The sequence below is a fragment of the Grammomys surdaster genome, unplaced genomic scaffold (assembly GCF_004785775.1).
Source record: "Grammomys surdaster isolate TR1022 unplaced genomic scaffold, NIH_TR_1.0 126679, whole genome shotgun sequence".
NCBI lineage: Eukaryota > Metazoa > Chordata > Mammalia > Rodentia > Muridae > Grammomys > Grammomys surdaster.
In genome coordinates this window covers 3,605,570-3,628,660 of record NW_021621467.1, presented here as the reverse complement: position 1 = coordinate 3,628,660, position 23,091 = coordinate 3,605,570, and the positions used below count along the sequence as shown (strand labels likewise).

General features: G+C 36.7%; 1 protein-coding gene and 1 pseudogene across 1 annotated transcript in view; one reads left to right on the top strand and one right to left on the bottom strand.

Annotated features, from left to right (window-relative positions):
- Nucleotides 1–798: 798 nt before the first annotated feature.
- LOC114615460 (casein kinase II subunit alpha'-interacting protein) overlaps nt 799–23,091 on the top strand; it is a 119,429-nt gene continuing 97,136 nt past the window's right edge. Inside the window, exon 1 of the mRNA XM_028761181.1 lies at nt 799–980. The gene's annotated coding sequence lies outside the window, so the exon portion shown is untranslated. The remainder of the gene's footprint in view (nt 981–23,091) is intronic.
- Nucleotides 4,000–5,430, bottom strand: LOC114615441 (annotated as a pseudogene).

The following is a 23,091-nucleotide window of genomic DNA, read 5'->3' as shown; positions in this document are numbered from 1 at the left end:
CTGGGAGAGCCTTTCAGGAGACAGCAGTATCAGGTTCCTGTCAGCAAGCACTTTTTGGCATCCACAGTAGTGTCTGGGTTTGGTTTCTGCATGTAGGATGGATCCCCAGGTGGGCAGTCTCTGGATGGCCTTTCCTTCAGTCTCTGCTCCACTCTTTGTTCCCGTATTTCCTTCAGACAGTAGCAATTCTGTGTTAAAATTCTAGAGATGGGTGGGTGGCCCCATCCCTCAACCAGGTTGCCATGCCTTACCTCTGGATATGGTCTCAACAGGTTCTTCCTCCCCTTTATCGGGTATTTCAGCTAATGTCATCCCCAAGGGTTCCTGGGAGGCTCTTGCTTTCCTGGCATCTGGGAATTTCTGGTTGCTACCCCCAGTTCCCCATTCCCCATTGATATATACTTCTGTTCAATCTGCTGACCCTCTGTACATCTCCTCTACCTCCTCCCATACCTTATTCTTCCCCTCTTTCCTCTCCCCATCTTCTCTTCCTCTTAGATGTTTCTTAAATAAGTTGTATTTCAAAAAATATTTTTGTAGTTATTTTAAAGGTAGATATTAATTTCTTTGAATAATAAGACTGACGTGATTTGAAGTTTTTTATCCTAACTTACCTACCAAATACTGTGTCCTGACTGAATTATGTCACTCATTATCTGAGGAGATTCAGTTACTTAGGTTTTTATTTCCATGAGAAAACACATTCAAATTTCTTGCTCAAGATTCTGGAATCCCTCTCCCATTGTGAGGTATACATACATACATGTGGTAGTGGAAACAGCCTCTTACTCATGCTCCACACCCTCATCTACCATCAGGGAGGGTAGGACAGGAAGACTCCCTTGGCATCAAGTACAAAAGCAATGGGGTAATGGGGATCCCAGACATAAGCATCACCATCAGTGAACATTAAAGGAAGATCCTGGGGTCACTCACAGCTAAAGGGATGAAAAGAACCATTCAGCAGCTACAGTGTGGTGGTAAGTTTCCAATAACATGTCTGATTTTTTCAAGAATGTGTCGAGCTTACTATGTCTTTGTTTTGAAGCATTGTGTTTCTATGTGTGTGTTCACATTTGTATGATTTCTTTTTCTTCTATACTGAAGGCAGGCTGATTTGCAAACTTCTAAATATATAAAAAATAACATAATAATTCGGTTTGGTTCTCTGCTTTTGCGGTTAAAAGAAATTTTTATTCAGTAGAGTGAAAGTGGACTTTATTAATATCCAGTAATATTTCTATGACATCAGTGTGTTATCTAAACATGTATTAAGGTATCTGAAAAAACGCTGTGTTCTGAATAAATACAGGCAAACATTTTCTTATTTTCATTCCCTGAACAATACTGTAAAATTACTATCACCATAGTATTTGTGTTCTATGAGGTATTATGCATAATCTGTAAATGTGTTAATGTAAATGGGAGGTTGTACATGGGTCATATTAAAATTCTGTACTATTTTATATGAGAGACCCTGGAATTTGTGAACCTTATATCTACTACAATCATTGAAGCAATTATCCATAGATATTAAGGGAAGACTTTAAAGTATGTACAAAAATGTGTCCATTTCTGATACATTTTGTATAAAGAGTATACAATGCGAACTGATATATGTGTAATGATAAAGCCCAGGGAAGAGAAGTAGTCCTGGAGGATGCTCTGAATCATCCACACTTTTTCAGCATAGATTTAGTACTCTTCGTAAATCTTTGAACAGCGACAAACCATATAATTCTTGGTTAAAAAGAATGTCAACCAGAATGTCACCCCAATAATGGGGGTGAGAACTTATGGTTATTTTCCTAAGTAGGGAAACAGTTTATTTAGAATGTATTGAAGTATTTTTTCCCTCTCTCCTTGATTTTTTTGGGCCATTGTTGCAGCTGTCTTCAGTCACCATTTTCTATCTTGAAATATAAAGCAGATGTATTTAGATATACATTAAACCTGAAGAATTAGATATACATTCTCCTTTTTGTGAGAGCATTAAAAAGATTTTGACTAGCTGGACTGAATATTTTATCTCATATATGTCATGGAAGCACTTGGGTTCAAGAGGTTTAGGACTGTAATTACAACTCATTGAGACTCATGAATTACAACTGAGTAATTTTCTTGTTTCAAAGAAATGGGTACACAGATGTATGTTCTGAATACTTATAGAATCTTAATTGTCTGCAATGACATGTGAAGTAGTATTTAGGAGTGTGGATAAATGGGCTAAGATGTGGAGAAAAGTCTCTCCCAAGAGGAAAAACACTAGTTAATATTGCTTCTGAGGTGAGTTATTTTCTTCAGTGTTGTTAAAAATGTATATTTTCTATTTAGAGAGTACTAGAAATCAACTGACTTGTGATTTATGTGATTTATGGTGAGTGCTTAAAGAATAGCAAATATTAAAAAAATTTACTGTTCAGAAGAACATGAATAAGTACCAAGACATTGTCTTTTGTAATCATGTTCCTCCATGCTCTCAGTGGTATTGTGATAAGAAACCAATTGAGATTTGTGGAGTGTTCTTAATCTTGTATAAACCCAAGTCACCAGACTGGGTATGATTAGGCTTTGGTGATTTCATTGAGCTTTAAGGGTTGTGGGATAGCCTTAACTACATTAACTTTCTGGGTTTTTTTTTCATGGAAATTAATTTTTCCTCATACAATATATTCTCATTATGGCTTTCCTTCCATGAACTCCTCCCAAATCCTTCCCGCATCTCCACTCATTCCATTCCACATCTTCTTTTGCTTTTACAAAAACAGGCAAAAAACCATAAATAAACTAGAATAAATAAGAAGAGGAAAAAGCATAAGAATTGTGTACACACACACATACACACTAAAAACACAAGCAAACACACTAGAACCTATAGCAACGCAAATTGGAAAAACCATAACGTATAATAATCCAAAGACTAGTAAGATTAAAAAAATGCCAAACAAATTAATTTAAGAAAAGAATCTACAAAAGGCCATTGAGTTCATTTTATATTAACTATCTGCTGATCGGAGTGGAGCTCACCTACCATTAAGTATGGTTTATATATCCAGTGAGACTCTCTTAGAGAAAACTTTTTTTTTTTTATTTGCAAATGGTCAACATTTGAAGTTAGCTTCTTGGTTAGCGAGGGGTTCTTCCCTGGGTTCCATCACATTGAGCCATCAGATGGTGATTGGTTACTTCCAGGGCATGTGTGTCACTACCCTTTGTGCTTGAGTAACTTTACCTTAGGTTAGTGTTCTTAACTGACTGCTCAATCATACATATTTATATGATCCTTTGTTTTACCTAATTTCTACCCATGGCTATTAAAAACCACACTTTAAAGACTTCACCATTTTTTTATAATTACCACATTGGAACCAATGAGTGCTAGGTTAGAAAATTTAGTGTATTGTATCAGGTTTTGTTAGGCTTTTGTAAATATCCTAGAACTTATACATATAGAAGTTCTCATGTGGCAAGTTTATATGGATGCATATTTACTTTTCAATTAACTTTAGAGAATTCATATGGAATTTAAGAAGTCTATCAAGTGCCTTATATTTAACTAAACTAATCAATTATCTTCAGACTTTTATTTTTAAAAAATTACATTAAAATAGAATATATTTAGGATTGTAATTTAGTAATTTTCTTTCTTTTTTAAAAAGTTTTTAACTTAATTTATTCACATTATATTTTTAAACTCCACAGTCCTTTCTACATAGTTGCATAGTAAACAGTTTCATGGTTTGCTGAAATACATGTAGGAAAACATAGGTATGTGACTTAATAGCCTACTTAAATTTCTCTTAAAGAAAATTATTAATTTAAAGAGTTCCAACAAAGTTTTAAAAGATTTCAGCAATGATTATATCTGAAATGTATAAAATTTAAATAATTATAAAATGGTTAAAAACCAAAATGATAAATTTTTGCTTTTTCTTCTTTATTAAAAATCCAGACAATGCGTCATATCAAGAAAGCTCAAAAGGTTACATCACTGCTATCTTAGTCGCCCTTGGAATCACTGTCCCTTCTCATGGGGACAGGGCTTGGCACTGAGGACAGCAGCAGGTCCTTGATGGGTTTCTTGGGGTTCTCCTCCAGCTCTGTCTTGATTACTCTCGACTGAGATAGTTTCCACGCCAACTTATGTATGGACGAGTTCATGTCACCAAACACCAGAGGACCGATGAACTGTGCCCTTCCCGGTAGATGAACACCATGGGGAGATTCCTGTAGGGGTAAATGGGTATGCAAGGAGTTGAAATTGCTTTGATAAATTTCACATCGGGAAACTTCCTGGCGAGTCCACTCAAGTGATGGTTCATCAAGGAATAGAGGGGAATCCCTTGTTTGTACAGGTGTAACACCACGCATCAGCCCTCTCCAGCCTTTGTAACTTCTTGAGCATAGTTCTTTCCTGAGATCTCTAAAACTTCCCCAAATTTGTTCTTCAGCTGAGTTACTTTCCACTCAGCCAACCTTTGCTGCCAGGACATCTCGATAGCTTGTTCATCTACTGAATTCATCCTCTTTCTCCTCCAGCTCTTCCAGAGTCATGTCTTCTTTTGTTTTACCACTGACTGCTGGAGGAGCCTCTCCTCCTTTTTCCACTTCCTCCTCCTCCAGCTTCTTCGGGTTCTCCTTAGGGGGAAGGATGCCTTTTTACATAAGATGCCATTCTCGGTGTCCGCGTTGGGGTCCTGCGTCTTACCTCCAGTTACTCAAACGAGCCCTAGTAGTTTTTCTTAAACAGATTGTTTTCTATTAAAAATAAGGCAGCTAAATATACATTACATGCTGATGTGGGCGGTGATCAACATGACACATAGAAATGAAAATTGTGAAAGATTTATAAACAAAAAACTTATCCTAGAATCCTTTAGTGAAAACTAATCCAGTATTTGACAAAGGGAGGTTTCTGAGTCTGGATCTTTTTTTTTTTTTTAGTGTGCTTCTTGGGGCTCTAGGCAACTTAAGGGACATCTATGAACACCCGCTTCCCTCACTGTCAGATGGGAAATGAAAAGACTGAATAGCTGTGCCAAATACCGTGTACCTCTTGATGCTCCACGGCACTCCGTTCACACTATCTCACTATTATCATCCCTATGTAAGAATGCTTGATGTTTTAGTTCCACTTTGATCAGCAAAAGAATTTTGACCCAGAGTAGCAATTAGACAACTTTGAATTATTTCCAAACTTAGAGTAGCATTAAAGTATGAAGACCTAATGTCATTGATTCTAATCAGAAGAATAACAAAATATGAAGGTGATGTTCATTCTCTGAAAATCATGTATTTGAGAAGATCACCATTTATTTAAGTGCATAAAGCTTGGTATGTTTGAAGACAATGGTATCGCTTTATAATCACTCATACATACACTGTTGTATTTTTGCTTACTCTTTTTGGTGTACGTGTGTACATGTTCATGTACACAAATGTGCTTCTGCATTATATATATTCTTATATATGAGTGCATGGGATCGTGGATGCACACACATATGTGTGAAAATAAAGACGTTGACATCCTCAGTCACCCTTCACATCGCTTTTTGAGGGAGAGTCACTAGACTGATGCCCTATTTGAAGAGATTGGCTGCCAGTGATCTTTGGGGATCTTCCTGTCTCCACCTACACAGCTTCTAGGATGATGATGATGATGTTGATGATGATGATGATGACTTTTGTGTGTATGTGTGAGTGGGTAGCTATTTTCCAGGGGATCTAAATTTAGGTCTTCATGTACTTGTCACAAGTGCTTTAAGAATTGAGCTATCTTCCCAACTTCAATTTTTTATTTTTTTTATCATGTAGAGTTTTGTATAAAACCATATAAGTAATTTGATATTTTTAAATCTAAGTGATCAAATATATCAGCCTCAGAATGCTAATACTAACATGCTCTTTTGGTTTTTCAAGATGTAAATGAAGTTTGTGTGTATCCTGGGTTTTGTTTTTTTGATGCATTAGTAATGATAGGATGTTTTTTATGATAGTACACAAGCAGCTACGTGGCTGCTTTGTTGTCCTAATATAGATTTTAGATGAGCTCTCCTGGGTCAATCAATTTTCTATTATTTACATTTCTTTACAGGATGCCACAAAACAAGAAATTCTGTCTTACGGTATTTCAATATGGATAATCTCTGCAATGTTTTTGCAAGATTGATTAAACTTTGAAGACTTTACAATTTTTGCTCAGAAATTCTGTGGAAGAATTTTGGTAGATACTGATTTTTATTTTGGATTGTAGTTACAACCAAAGTCAAGTTGTACTTGAATTGGAATTAACAGAACCCTACTCACAGGGTCACCGTCTTTTTAAAGCTTATTCCTTTAAAATCATATTCTACTAAGACATATGAAACAATTTCTATCACCAACAAACTTTTTTTTAATGGAAAGAATAAGTGCTTTGAGATTTAAATGTTGATATTTTTGAACTTTCAATGATGGCATGGGCTTTTAATTTGTTGAGACATTGTTTTAAAACCTTGGTTTATTCCCTGAGCTTTAGCAATAATTATGGGATCATATTGAATCAAATAGAGGTAGAAAACATTATCTCAGAACGTAGAAGAGATGAGCCCAGATTCAAAGCCAATCCTATTTGTTTTGCTTTATATATAACAAATTGGATATCTACATAGATTCCCTACATTAACATTTAACATGAAAATATTTTTAACATAAAATCTATACATGGAGCCTATTAGTATGAGATCAGTACTTATTTAAACGTGTTGCTCCTCATTCTATTGGAAAGATAGGTGTTTAATTTCATTAGAAATAAGGACAAGCACACACATTTCCCATAATACATTAATAATGGAGAGAGATATCGTTACTCACATTGTAAATTATACAGTAAGTCTTAGGTGATTTATTTAGTACCTTAAGCCCAGCAAATCTCACTGGTTGGCAGGAATTTGTAATGCATATTAATTCCATGCTCTAACCATATCTGAAATAAAAAAAATCAGAATAAGACTAATTCTGATTTTCTTTCAAATATTATATTTTAATTTCACATATGTTTCTCTAATCTTTTCAGCAGTGCTTAATGATTTAGAAGATGCTGATTAAAGCATTTCCTCTGATTAATTATGTTTTGGCTTTCTACTGTTGTATTATATTTTAAAATCAAGTGTGCACACATTGTCTGGATTAGAGGAGCATCTGCTCTTCCCAGGCTCTGCAAATATTTATATAAATCTAACTGCCACCCATTCACTCCAAATTCTCACGGCTTGCCTATCACTGATTGCATCTCCTCATTAAGCCACCTTCAGGATACAGAGATGTAAATAAAACAGAGTAACGGCCTGTATTTTATGGGTGTTCGTGTTCATGGCTTTCTATCCAGTGCCTACTATTCCATTTTTTTTAGGATTCATTTTGCAATGGGGTTTTCATTACCTCTGCTATCTTTGATTACATATCGGATCTTATTATACAACAAAATATTCTGAATATGATGGGTAGACTCTTGCAAGAAAATGTATTAGTATTTGACAAATCCTCTATAAATATCAGCATGACATAAAGCTTAATACTTATTAGGAAAATCAAGTAGCACATGAAGATGGAATATCTCCTATTTTATTTTCTTTTAATTTTAGTATTTGTTCTTTATTTTTTATTTTATAAAAATGTATCTATGGGCTAAGATTATGTAGAAAGGTAGACTTTCATCACAGGGATTGAACAGCAATACTTTATGACTGTCCTTCTCCTCCTTTTCCTTAACTAATTGTGGCTTTCAGAGGAAGAGACTGCTTTAATATGTGGCTTTAGTTCTATTGAATGCTTTGATATAGAGGAAGAGGCAACTATTTGACTTCGTTTTACAAATTGTCCTTTGACCAGGCAAACTCTGTGGACAGAATGGATTTTTTTCTATTGCAAATTTCTAAGACTGAGAATTTCTTTTCTTGCAGCTTTATGTAATTATGTTCAAAGGAGTTTGAATTAAAATGGAACAGATGTGTCCATCTTTAATTATAGTGTAACAAATTGTGTTACTGTAAGGCTTTATTAAGTGAAACACTCATCTTTATGCAATAATGGGTCAGACAGCTTCAAAATGCTATCAGTGAGCAGAGTATTGCCTACTGTACTTAGACTTCAAAAGAACAATTAAAACTCAGAGGGTGTGTTCAGAGCCAGAAGGAACGGTGGAAAATATTCACATTTGCTTTTCTATTTCAAGTATAGGGTCAACAACCATTAGAAACATACCATGACTTTTGCTATTATATAATAAGACAAAAATATTTGACATCACAGACAAATTGAATGAGAAGTTACTATCTAACTTGGTTTTAAAAATAAACCACTTTAAAGATTTCCCAAAAATCCTTTTGTACTTTTCTTGTGTCAGAACTTTCTTGTAAACAGATGGTGAGGAAAGGTGCCTGCGTGCACAGGTTGCAGTCTTGTTAATATTAGCTGGAAACTACTTAGAGCCTAAGACGGCAGGATGCTCCCAAGTTCCACTCAATTTGGGGAACCCACAACCAACCAACCAACCAACCAACCAACCAACCAGCCAGCCAACCAACCAACCCACCAACCAACCAACCAACCAACCAACCAACCAACCAACCAATCAACCAACCAACAAAGAAACCAACAAACCAACTGAACAGCCAGCCAGCCAGCCAACCAAACAACCAAATAGTAGTTTATCACAACACTATAAAGACTGTATTATGGGAAACTATAACTTTTTAGATAAATACATAGTTCTTCAGTCAAACTGATTGAAGTAGACTGATAACCTTAAACATGTTTATTTTGCATATTTTGTCAACATTATTCTGTTAATTGGAGAAAATTCATACACAGGTAAAATTAAACAACAAAATGATTTACCCGAATCTTATCCCTCACTTGTTGACAGGCATGATCAGGGGTAACTTATCAAGAAGTAATGTTGTTCACAGGCCACATGAAGCCCATAAAGAAGGAAGACCAAGTGGGGGTGATTCGGTCCTTCTTAGAAGGAGCAACAAAATACTCAAGGGAGCAAATATGGAGACAAAGTGAGGGACAGAAACTGAAGGAGGGGCCGTCTCAAGACCACTCCACCTGAGTATCTATCCCATGTGCAATCACCAAAGGTAGATGCTGATGTGGAAGTCAGGAAGTGCATGCTGATAAGAGCCTGATATGGATATCTCCTCAGAGGTCTTCAAGAGTCTGACATACTCAGAGGCAGATGCTCACAACTAGCCATTGAACTGATCATGGGGTTCTCAATAGAGGAGTTAGAGTGAAGACTGAAGGAGAGCTGAAAGGATTTGCGGCACCATGAGGAGAGCAACAATACCAACCAACCACAGCTCCCAGGGTCTAAACCACCAGCCTGGGAGCACTTAGGGAGGGATCCAGCGCTTCAGTTGAATATGTAAGAGTGGAGGGCCCTGCTGGGCATAGGTGGAAGAAGAGAACCTTGACCCCATGAAGGCTGGATGCCCCAGGAGGTGGGAATTTTGAGGGTGGGGAGGTGGGAGTGTGGGGGTGTAGATAGAGGTTACATCCACAGAGAAGAAGGAGGAGGGGTGAGGGGATTGGGGGTTCCTGGGTGGGTGGGGGATGGGGTAAGGGGACAACATAGGAAATGTAAATAAAACATCCAATAAAAATTAAAAAAAAAGAAGTAATGTTGTATAGCTAGTTATTTTGAAAAATATTATATGATAAAATACACTAGATAAAATTATGTAATTACAGAGTCATTTCCAATGTCAAATGCCATGTACTTATATCCAAGAGAAAGCTGCATTAAGTGTTTCCTAATTTTTTTCCATCAGATGGTTAATTCATTATGAAAACATTAGTCACTTATTTTAATAAGTACTGAGTTTATTTAAAATGCTGACTACTTTAAAAGCTTGTATTCTGTGAGACATTGTTTTCATCAGTGGAGACATCCTTTGGAGGGGCTCTTCTGGTCTGAGCACATCATCTCTTTGTAACTGCTTACGACACTTTTATTGGAAGTTTAATACCAAGCCCTGAGTATCCATTCACATAACGTTAAGCTCTTCTGTGTTTCTGTTAATCTCCACAGTATGACAATTTATCAGATTGCATTTAATGTGCCCTTCCTTGCAATGAACCCAACAGTTGGTCTTCTATGGTTAGGCTCCAAGAATAAGCCCGAGATATACGCCAATTTTCTATAATTCTATACTTTTATTATTTCAGTCACATAATGCCTTCTCTATCTGGCTATCTATGAATATGTACTTTTAAACCTAACACAGATGAAGGTAATTTTGGAATAATTTATGTAGTAATGGCTTCGCCTAATATCTGAACTACCATTCAAGACAAAGGGATTGAGAAAGTAGCCTTGGGAAGAACTGGCTTTAACTTAACTTTTTTTTTTTCTTTTGAGTGCCTTTCTTGGGTAATGAAAATTGATTTTTATATTTGAGTATGAATGTTATACAGAAGGAAAGACAGTATCATGCAAAATATATTTCTGAGATTTTAAAGAGACATGAAAGACTTTTGTGCTTTGTTAGACTTTTTTTTTTAACAAATAATTGAGTCTACAAGTGATTTCATAGACTAATCTTACATTTGTGAATGGACTCATGCAGTCCATTCTCAAGTTCCACACATATTTATAGGAGAGCTCAACCAAGTAGTGTCCTGCTGAGCATTTTATTAGTCTTTGTCCAATGTCACACTGAGGTACATAAAAAGAATACATCATAAACTTATTTTAGAAATTCTACTATCCCTGTAAACTCTCCTTCAGGGTAATTTCCTCACAAGTTTCTCATGAAAAATTTTGTACTATTTGTTGTTGGGGACAATGAAATGAGTTTCTCTATTCCATTTCTTAAGATGTAGTACCTCTATCATTTTTATAGAAACTATGTCCATTATAATTTTTGATATTGGAGAAATTACTTATATTAGTTAACATCAACATTTTATTCCCTATTGTCTTAGCTCTACAAATATCTTTATTCTGGAAAAGCTGTTATTATTTATCTACTAAACAAACATACATTCATTTGATGCTACTTCATACTCAAAAAGTGTAGGAAAAAGGAAACAAAGAGAGATTGGTTATAGTCACCAAAGCTAGTTATAGCTTTATAGTTCTAAGCTATAACATGGCTATTAATATTTGTTTGGCATCAGAGATTGCCATTAGATATACTTTACTCCTTTCTTGTCACAATTTGTTTCCTGTACATGACTCTGTATGACATATGTTCCCCTGCCAAGGAAGCACATATTAAAGAAGACTTCTTGCCAGCCTGGACCAAGGAGAGACTGCAATAAACAGAACCATTTACTTGGCCAGTGTTGGATAAGTAGGAGGAGGGTATTGAGCTTCTGATATTATGAGATGTTGTCACTGAAATATAACTATTAAACTTTAGAAGCACTATGGAATATGTAATAGTACCCTTCTGATTTTAATCTAATGGGAACAAAATCATATACAATGTAGCTGGCTGTAAGTGTGAGAATACTGGCATATAGTGAACATACATGATAAAAACACACACGGAAAAGTTATTTTCTAAATACATATGTGAAGCAGAGTAGATGGGACTGATCTAACGGCTTCACCTAAATGATGAAGAGAATTTTTAAAGTGAGGAGTCAGGAAGCTGGTGAACTACAAGACAGATATGTCAGGCAGAGGCAGGGGGCTGTTTTACGTGACTACTTTTTAACCTAGATCTTAGGTAGGTGACTATGTTAGGTGACTGTCACCCGATAGTTTAGAACTTCAGGCAGAGGTAAGGGACTGTATTAGTTGGCAGAGGCAGGTGGCTGTATTAGATGACTACCTGTTAACTTAGAACTCATGGAGGTGACTTTGTTATGTGACTGTCACCTGTTAGCTTAGAACTTTAGGCAGAGGCAGATGACTGTGTTAGGTGGCTGTCACCTGCTAACCTAGAACTCAGGTAGAGGCAGGTGACTGTGTTAGGTGGTTGTCACCTGTTAAATGAGAACTGAGATGGCAGAGGCAGGTGACTGTGTCACCTGTTATCACAGAATGCAGATCAAGAGAAGTTAGAAAAGTCAGCAATAATTGAAGGAAAATTGAATCACTCACCCTGTTAGGAGGTAGTGATTACCCTGATCACTGTAGAGAAATGTGTTTTAAGATCAAGTTGACATTTTAGGAAGACAAACAAAGTGACTAACCAAAAATATGAGATTGGAACACTACCAAAACAATGGATGCATCTGACTTCACACACACACACACACACACACACACACACACACACACACACACACACACCAGCAACTGCAGAATGCCACCTGCTCTTGGGGAGAATAAACAGGACCAGGAAGAGAATATTGATTATGACGAATGCCTAAGTAGGGTAGGATGTGAGCAGGGAATGACCATACTATGGACATGGATTTTGGCAACACTAAGATGCTTTTTGATTCTTTATGGCTGAAATAGGGATGACATTGGTGGCTTTTGTGGAGTGATTTTGGTAGCTAGTAGATGATCACGGTGGAAGATAAAATGATGAAAGAACACGTGTAGATTGTAGTTTCCAAAAATGCGACAGGAACAAAAATGAATTCAGAGAATGAAAAAGGTGTGGTTGGTAGTTGTTTTCTGACAGGAGTGAATTGAGCATATGTACACCTCAGCTGTCCTTCTTTCTGAGGTCCAGAAAAATAGAGAGTTTGCTGAGGGTCAGAGACTTTAAAATTGCCCCTTTATTTTATTCACCACATCTCTATCTACTTCAGGGAATCAGATTGAGCTGAATGTTGACGAGCAACCTCTGAGTTCAGACATCTCTACTGACACTGCAAGCCCATGACTTCTTAGTTGGCATAGACCTTCTATCACATTGGTTCTTAAAATGCTTTTTTAATTTTCCTCATTTCTTTTTTAACTCATGATTAACTTAGACAAATGTAATATTTTAAGTAATTGAAGGTTTTCCAGATATCTTTATTAATTTCTAATTTATTTCCACTGTGTCAAATAATATACTTTTTAATGAGCTATGGAGACTTGTTTTATGGCTAGACAGTGGTTTGTTTTGGCAAACACTCTACTTTCGAAAAGAATCTGTAGTCTGGTGTTGCTTGAAGTGTTTCACAAATATCTTTTCACACGTTTGTGTTCAGGTTGCTGAGTGTTTCACACTGTTGATTTATACTGTCTAATTTGTATATAATATTTTCTCTTTAATTTTTAACATTTTCTTAATTATGATGCCAATTTGCTAATATTTTTCTGAAATGTTTCATCTACTGATATCATTTATGATAAATGATATCACTGATTTATTACTGGTAAATATAGTTTATTCTTATAAACTAGAATTGAATCTAATTTTTAATCTTATCTCCAGTTCACTGTACAATTATAAGCAATTTATTGGTTTTTGCTAATTCTAATGTAAATTGTTCATTATGGCTTAGTGCTGTTTCATTCACTGTTTTCTTCATGTTGTCATGGTTCTTGAGTGTTGTTAGGTTTGACCAACATGTTTCCATGGGATAGCATTAGTGGAAATTTACCCTTCTAGTTCATAAGAAGCTTCGTGTCCCTCTAATTATTCATGAATTTCCCTCCAGGGTTTATCTAAGTAACTTGGGAGCTGTTGGTCTGTTTTTTCATTTTATGGATTGTTCCAAGGTTATATAACCCATTCTAGGGTTACTTTTTCTCATTGCTGAGAACAATTTTCCTGAGCATCCCACTCCGTTACTGGTGAATAGAATCCTTATTCTGCCAGGTGAGGGAAGACTCCCTTCTTGACTCTCTCCTAGTGTCAGGCATGTTCCCAGTCTTTCTCCATGCTTTGGGTAGTTTCCTCATACATATACACATTTTTAATCTGTGTAGTATTTGAGGAAAACCTCTGAAGACATTCAGGGTTTTGATTCTAAGTGTTTCTCTCTCCTCTGACATTTTCCCATGAATTCGAGCCCTGCACACTCGGCTCAGATTCCTCAACTCAGGGAGATGCTGGGTTATTCTTTTCTGAGTTCCATTCTGTGAACTCTCTCAAGTCAAGGCTCTAAAAGATTTGTATGGCTCACCTCACCTCTCAAGGAGCACTGGCATTTATTGCCTGGTATCCATTGTCTCAAACTTTCTTGTTTTATATCTTTTATTTTTATCATTTAGGGGGTAGATGTCACTCTATATAGGATAATAAATATAACTAGTCACTGTTTCCACATCTTGAGTCAACTCATAAGGTTCCAGTAAAGTGCTTTGTAATTTTTAAACATCTAAAGATACTGCATGTAGGCTCTCATTTGAGCTCTCTCCCTAATCCTAGCAAGTATATTGAAGGATCTGGTAAAATTTTAGAAAGGAGTGTAAAAGTACAGTAGAAGAATATAATATGTGTAGAAAAAAGTCTTGAAGCAGTATAGTTTTAAATTTCTTCATAGAAAGCAGATAATAGAGGAAGTTTGAATACTGTGGTGAAAGACTGCAATATGTATGGTTATTATTTAGAGGTGTTGTTGGTAATTGGCAACCAACAGGCTCTTGTGCTATAGGCACAGTTCACTTGCTTCAGAAAGTATTAAAGTATTTATGGCTGTGTTAATTGTTATAGTGAAATATTTTCCATCATTTTACAAAAGTCTTGGCATCAGGCAGAGAAAATATTTGGTTAAATTTATCATGTGTTATATGGGATAGTGAAAATAATAAAATACAGATTTTAGGCCAGCTGGGGAGGAAATAAAGAAAAAAATGAATACCTCCAAGGATAAATGAATAAGCAATAGGTAATATTTATTTAGAACCTACTGTGTATGGCACTCCCTGCATTCTTTCTGTCTTCTGGATGATCTTATTTTCCCATTGCTAACATATCAGGCATATTGCGGATATCCACTGGGTTAAGTGTAATTCCATTTTCTTTAGACGAGGAAATTGAGGCCTTTGCTTAAGTTTACACAGTTCGGAAGTGACTGATTGAGAATGTGGGTCCAAGCAGCCTGATTTAAGAGCCCACACATGTAACCACTGACTATGTTGCCAATGAGTTTAAAATGGGAATGGATTAAAATATGCAAGAGAGCTGGGAGGACTGGGGGTTGCGGTCAGAGAGCAGGATATTAATGCTAAAGATGCCAAAGACAGAGCAGTTCTGGGTGATGCTGGACCTAAAGTGGGTGATGAAAGTGGAACTGGAATAAAGGTAATTGGAGTTGGTCATTTGAGAACATTCAGGCCATTTTTGATGATTCATGTTCAAAGACATTAAATACACCCAGGGCAATGGCTGAATTGGAGGTAGGGGGTAGACTAATAAAATTTTATTTTTGTAACTAGCTATTGTTGATGATGTGGTAGTGTTTGGTAAGGGAGTGAATGAATCTACTTATTGTATATCAGAGTAGAAAAATATGTCTGTCACATACTCCACCAGGAAGAAGTGGGAAAGGGCAGTAATAAAAGAATAACCTGGCTTCTCTCTCCACAGCCTTTCTTAAAACCTGTTTTTCTCTTATATAGGTCTCATTTTTAGTCTTAGACTCATAATTGCACTTAATCTGTAGACACTGTTATATAGAAGTTATCTTCTTTTCAGTTAGGGTTTTTACAATGCAGCTCCTGCTCTGCAAATAAATGATGGTGGTCCTGATTGGTCCATATTTGACTCTCAGTGTGGGTGGAAGTTGAAACCAAAGCTCCTCTGTGGCTGTTTGAGTTAAGTCATCCTATCACCAGAGGGTTGGCTAGAGAGGAGTCACTGCTTTCTTTTATGAACTTACTGGGGATCAGGCTTACATTGTGGACAGTCTTAGATAGGGATGTTTTGTTTCCTAGTATCTCAGTGATGGACTTTTTTCTATAAATGGTTTCTTCTAAAAAAATTTACACTTACAACATTGGACACCTCATTTTATTGGGAAAGAAAAGTTGTGAGGTCTCTGACTGCTGACTGTAAATGGATATACCCGCTTCTCTCCTGTGCATTATTTGAAATCTCTTTACAAGTAATGTAGGGTCTTTCTCAGGGAAGTTTTACTGTCATCATTTAGGACATAGTATCTTTGTACTGGCCTCTATGTGTGTCTTGATCTGACAGTTCACTGATGGAAACTTCATATATTCCATGGATCAACACAGTTGGTTTGATAAGTAGCAGAATTCACCAGGACAGCTATACATTGATGCACCAAATCTGTGGAATCAATTTTTGGGTGGCTTATTGGCTGGGAATGGAACAGAATGTCAGTTTTTTACGGTTTTTCATTAAATAAAGATCATGTGTGCATGTGTTTGTGCATGTGAGTGTGCATGCATGTATATGTATGTATGTATATGCATGCACAAACACACACACACACACACACACACACACACACACACACATACTTCGTGGAGGTCAGAGGACAACTCATGGGAATTGGTTCTCTCTTTCCACCATCTGAGTCTTGTAGATAGAACTCCTGCTGTCCCATTGGCTCTCACATATTTGTCAACTTAAAGTAGGAAAGCATATTGCCACCCTAATTTTTAATAACACACTTTTTAAGATGCTTGTCATTTGCATAAGTACCTTATGGAGATTTGAGGGGAAGATAGTACGAATATCAGTCTGAAATGGGAGGACACCTTCATGAGTTCCATGCTGTACCCCATAGGATTGGAGTATGGCATTCAGTCCAAAGGTTCCTGTATTTTGGCAGTAGTTTCTTACTTTAACTTTGTTTAATGTGGGCTTTCTGCTCTGCACCATTTGTTCCTCGCTGGAAAATTAAAAAAATCCTCAAGGGTCTAGTTTAGTCCTTAGTTTAAGAAGGTGTTACCGACCCACTGGCCTCCACCAGGATGTGGCTTTCTTGTGGTGGCCAGGGGCCTTAGGTCAGATGCTTCAGTATTTAACAGTGACAGAACTGCACTGGCATTCTAGCTCAGTGTGTGTGACATCCAGCTACTGTCACATAGAGGAATCATGCTGTCACCAAGTTCTGGATTGAGCTGACTGAAAACCAAATTATGCTGGCCTGGAATGAAATCCACCTATAAGACAACAAATTAGGGGGAAATCAAAAAAAATCATTTAATATTTTCATGTCAGCAAGACTTAAATCTTGGTAACTGAATGAGTATTGAAATTAAAAGCAAAATACTTCCCCAAGTAATGATTGTGTGTTCTCATGTTTGTTTTAGTTATTTTAATTGAGATACTAAAGTGATTAACTGTTTTCTAGGATTAAGAAAATTAAAGACGTGGTGACTATAACGAAGTGGGGGAAAGGACAAGGTACAAACGAAACTGAAAAATTGAGCTAATGCCAAGGGGAAGGCTCTTAAATAGAGGCATGATTAATCTTGCAGGGTGTGTGTTCTTTTAGTGAGTCTTGCCTGCCGCTTAGTCCTTGTTACTATGAAGAGAAGTATTTAGTTCACAGGAAGGCCACAGGACTTGAATGAGGAGGGAAGTCAGACACTTGTACTGGGGAAGCCGAGCCTCCGTGTGCCAGTCATGTTTAGAACTACCTTCAGTGGAGGTTTGGTAGATGTCCTAGGCAGAACGGATGCAGCAACTATGATACTTGGGAGAAGTAGCTCAGTGCCAGGTGAATATTGCTTTTTCATGCTTTATTCTTCTGCAATTAAAATTGAAAAAGAGTTTTGTTTTTGAGATAGAAGATGTTCTGAGAAAAGTCCATATTGCTTCCTGACATGCCTTTAATAGTTCCACGTCTCAGATTTTAGAACTGGCCTTTAACTTTGTCTCACTCGGTGCTTTGGAGAGCAGATTCCTAAGTCTAATCAGGCTAATGTAAACCATTGTACCAACAAAGCACACGCTAGCCTTTTCCTTGATCGTGAACTCTCCACATGATGCTGCTAAATGCTAAGGACATGAAACAGTTCTGTATTATCAAAATGATTTGTTTGGTTTAGTGGGCATATGATCCAGTGCTAATTTGCAGAGGCTTGTACCCAAAAGCTGGCTTGGATAGCATTTATTAAAAATGCAAGTCTTCTGACTAATGAATGGTAAGATGATAATATTTTGTCTTTCTTCCAAGTAAACAGTTTGGGCTCCAGGAATTTTGAGTGATGGAAACAGTGACCTTTAAATTAGTTTTCAAGTGCTAGAACCCTTTCGGCTGTGAAAATGCATATACAAATAACTTGGAGAGCACAAGTCTCCAAGGAATGATGGAGAGGAAAAGAAGTGATGAGCTAAACAATATGGACTTCACATGATATTATTAACATTTCTCCCTTAGAAGTAAACAGTTTATAGTCTATGCTTGGGGAGGGGTTCTATTTTAAGGCAGAAAGTATTATTGGTATAACTTCTTCTAGGCAAGTTGGGATGTCTGTGTTGCTGTTTTCAATAATGACTCCACTGTTGAAGGCCTATTAGCTGCTGGGGCCTGTTTAAGCCGCTGGAGACATAAGGGTAACATGACAACGTGTCTACCTCGAACATGGCATGCTTGCTGGGAAAGAGAGACAATAAAAATAATAACTAGGAGTTGTTGAATATCAAGTAGAAAATCTAAAGTAGGGGAATCCTTTACAAAGCTAATGAGGAAAGCCAGGCACTGAAGTGAAGACCTGTAGTCCTAGTTACTGTGGAAATGGACACAGAAGGGTTTATTAATCCGATTGGTTGATGATGGGAAAAACTGGATAGCTGCGAGACTCCTTCAGTTGGGCTGGTTTCACAGAAGATTAAGAGGTTGTTTAGAATTGGGATGATTTGTGTGATAAAGACACAAATTAAGATCTAGGGGAAAGGTCTTAGGACACAGAAATTGCTACTTAAAAGGTATTAGGTTAGGAGCAATTTGAGATTTTAATTTTTATATTGTGAGCTGGAAAAGAGGCTAGTATGATTTTGTTCTCAAGAAACTAATGTTTTCTGTAAGTTTGAAGAGGCAAGGAGTTCAGACTACTTTGGAATCACTTAACTAGAAGTATGAAGGCCAATTATTGTCAGGACTGTGTGATCCTGTTTGTATAACTCAGACTTGTTTTTATTTTTCCCTCTTTGTTAGATTTCCTTTGCCAGAGTGTGTTAGCCTTTGCTTTCTATCTACTGAAGGTCAGTTTACTTCATAGCTGCAAGATGTGTTCCAGGAGCTGTGGGAGCCTCGCCAATCATGTTCCAAAGGCCAGGAAGTGACTGCCCATAGTCTCTCAGAATGTCAAAGCTCTTTTCTCAGAAGCCCCATGAATCTCTTAAATGCTCCCAAATCCATGTCAGTGTCACCCCTGAGCTAGACTGTGGGGAGGAGAATGGAGTTCCCTTTGGTAAATCAGCTCCACCTTGATATATTTGAGAAAGCAGGTTCTCCTATCCACATCCCCCCAGAGATTCACAGCCTGAAAAGCAGAAGGAAGGGAATAAAAGTAAATTCATAATGCCTTTTCAGTACAAGGGTGGATGGCCAAACTGATTGCCAGGCAACATAATGATTATTGGTTATAAGTACTTACACTGTAGCATAGTGAAAAAGATTAGAAATACGTGAGGCCAGATATAGAGGCTGAGGTCAGTTTATGTAGAGCTTGTAGGATATTGATTTCTTAATTCTACTGTACTTGAAAGAAAATTATATTTTGTAGTTTTACATGTTTCTATGTACACAAATGTACAGATGTGTGTTGATTAGATCATTGTTCTTGTAGAACACAATGGAAAATAACCAAACCCAGTAATTCTAAAGGCCTGGAAATTAACAGAGTAGGCAATCATCTAAGTCTGATTTCCTGTTGAAGCATCAATACTTTATGAGGCAAAAATTGTAAGAGTTATAGCTTTTACTGTGTTGACAATTTGAAGGATGCTATTGTAGAAGAATAGAATCATTGGGTATCCATACTAAATTGCTAGAAGCAGGTATCTAAAAACAAACAAAGAAACAAACAAACCCTAAGTTCAAAACTCTGAGAATAAAAATCTGTCTATATCCCTGAATGACTAGTGCATATGCTATATACGTATAATCCCTAGAGCATCATGAAAAAGCATGAAGAAAGGAGATGTGATTTTGTTGGTGAAAGATGTGGCTGCTTCTGGTGAGGTGTTGGAGTTTACCCTTGCTTGAATGAATTCTATAGTGGGCACACAGCCTGGGTGGCAGAAAACAGAAGCCTATTAGATTGATTCGTCAGAGGGCAGAATTATGGGATAGAAGACCAACTGGAAATTTACTAGGGGGGCCTACAGGCAAGAAACCACCAAAAGGGTGAGCCTCAAAATCTTGAGTATAAACTCAGCTAAATTCCTTGGCAGAAGCCTAAACAAAATAGGCATGGAAGAGACCACCAGGGGGCCAGGCTAAAACAGCAGTAACTAAAAGCCAAGAAAACTTGGCAGTGATACCAGTCTCTTTCCACACCATAGGGGAGTTGGATTTTAGTAGTACTTCACATGAGTTAGTCTCTTACTAGAACTCAAATCCAAAGATCCTTAAAAAAAGACTTCAGTGTCTCTAATTCGGAATGCCTGTTATTCATAGAATGCTTGTACCTCATCTACCCACAACTGCTTACTTCCATTCAAGGTTATTTCTTACAGTCATCAAGAACCCACAGGGCTCCTTTTCCCATTCCCTCTGGTTTATTCCCTAATGTGTCCACATTGACCATTGGTCTGTATCTGTTGAAATGCAGTATTTCACTGAGCCTTGGAGGTGGAAGTTATTACTCCTACAGAAACAATTAAGACAGCCAGGAGGCAATGTTGATCCCATAAGATTGTTTGTCTTAGAAGGTGAGACAGAGAAAGGTAACATTTTATTCCTTTTTGCAGATGTACAGAGAAAAGGCCATGTAAAAAGGCCTTCTCTGCAAGCCACAGAAAGCCTTCCACAGAAATCAAATCAGTCAACACGGTCCTTTTTATATTATAACCACAGAACTGAAAGAGTAAATTTCTATCATTTTTATCCACTTACTCTTACATACTTCATTGTGGTAGCCCATGAATCTTACCTACCATGATAAGTTTGCAGAAAAAAAAAATTACTAGGCACAGAAATAAAACAAAAAGTGGATTCATGGTGCAGAAAAAAGTCCTTAATGCAACCTGATTACAGTTAGCTCAGATGTTAAATTAGCACAGGTATCAAAGGAGCTAGTGAGATTATTCAACAAATGAAAGAAAAATGTGTTCATCTAGAACAGTATGTTCTTAATGCTTGAGAAGAAATAAAATTTTATCAGAGAAATGAAAAAAATGTATACAAATGGAACTATCTATGTATGCATATGTAAATATGTATATACGTATGTAAATGTGTGTACTTTGTGTACATGTATGTGGTAGTTAGAGGCCAACCTCAGCTGTTAGTTCTTAGGCAATGCCTACATTAGTTCTTTAGTTCTTTTCCTTTTATGAGATAGGGTCTCTCATTGGCCTTGATCTCACGAAATAGGCCAAACTGGCTGACCAAGTCCTAGAGTTCTGTCTGTTTCTGCTTGCCCAGATCTGGGATTATAAGCATGGATTATCAAACCTGAAATCTTCATATGATCTTTGGGACCTGAACTCTGCTTCTTGTGCTTCATTGGTACTTTGCCAATTTCTTTATCATAGAAAGGCCTAGAGCCAATAAGGAAAAAAAATAAACTGTGTAGTTAATAATACCAGTTTAACACAAAAGAAGCCAACATAAAGGAAAAGAGAACAGAGTGCACGTGAGACCAACCAACTGTGTAGCTGTTGAATATGCATGGTTGTCAAAGGATCTGTCACAGATGAAACAACATGATTCATTGGTTCACTCTAAATTTTGGTGAAAGTCAAATGATAGAAATATATTTTACTAAGGCACTAAACATGTGGAAGTTGGAGTATCTATATTACAAATGAATTCAATAGACTTTGATGTTATTACTAAATACAAAGTAGATATTTCATAGTGATAAAATGATCAACACGGGGAGATTGAACAATTAAAAACACTAACTCAACTAACAAGAATGCTTAAAGACAAATTTAGATAATATAGATAGATTCTTGGTTAGTGAGGACCACATTTAGGAAGGAAAAATCAGTTTTCTCCAGTAGAATGGCACTGGGACTATCAACCACACTCCCGGGCAGGTCTCATACTCAGGAAATGCTCGCTAACACAAAACAAACTTAATGGTATTTTTGTGTACCTGATGTTTTATTTTCTTTAGTTTTAGATTTTGTTTTTGTTTATTTACCTGAGAGAGGGGGGGCGGGAGGAGAGAGCATATAAAGTGGAGCATATAAGGATTTGGGGAGGATCTGCAAAGAATTAGGGTACATGATGAAAAATATTGTGTGAAAAATTTTAATAAAAAACATGAATTACCTAAAAGATATAGTAAGATACAAGGGATGATGGATAAACAGATACAGTTGGAGTTTATGTTAATCCACAGAATAAGTATGTTAATGATGCAGAAAATTAATAGATACTATCAGGTAATTTGACCTTAGTGGACAAGAGAAGACCACATTTCTTCTCAGAAGTACACAGAAACAGAATATTTTACAAAATAGACCATACTCTGGGCAATAAAACACTATTAATTTATTTGAAAGGATTGAAATCATAAAAAAATATGTCCACTGACCACAGCAGAACTAAATTGGGAGCCAATGGGGTATCTGGGAAACCCTCATGCATGTGGTACATGGTGATTATACTTTTAAATAACCCTGAGGTAAAGATGAAATAGATGGATCTGAGAGAGTAAAGATGAATAAAATTTAAAAATTCAATGTACTAAAATTTGGGAGAATTTGTACTTGGAAGGGAATCTGTAACAGCAGATGCTTCTTTGAGAAAAGAGGGGTGAGTTTATGTCACCATGAATGTACCAAGATGGTAGAAAAGGGGGATAGCAAAGTCAATCTAAGTCACAAGGAAGAAGTAGTTATTATAACTGTTACTCAATGAAAATGGAAAATAATGAATAAGAGAGGGTACACTATGCCAAATCCAGTTTTTTTTTTTTTTTTTTTTTTTTTTTTTTTTTTTCAACGGGGTTTTTTTTTTTAGCCCTGGGGTTTTTAAAAACAAAAAAAACCATTTAAACCAGGGTGGCCACCAAAAAAGAAAAGAGACAGGCAGCCGCAA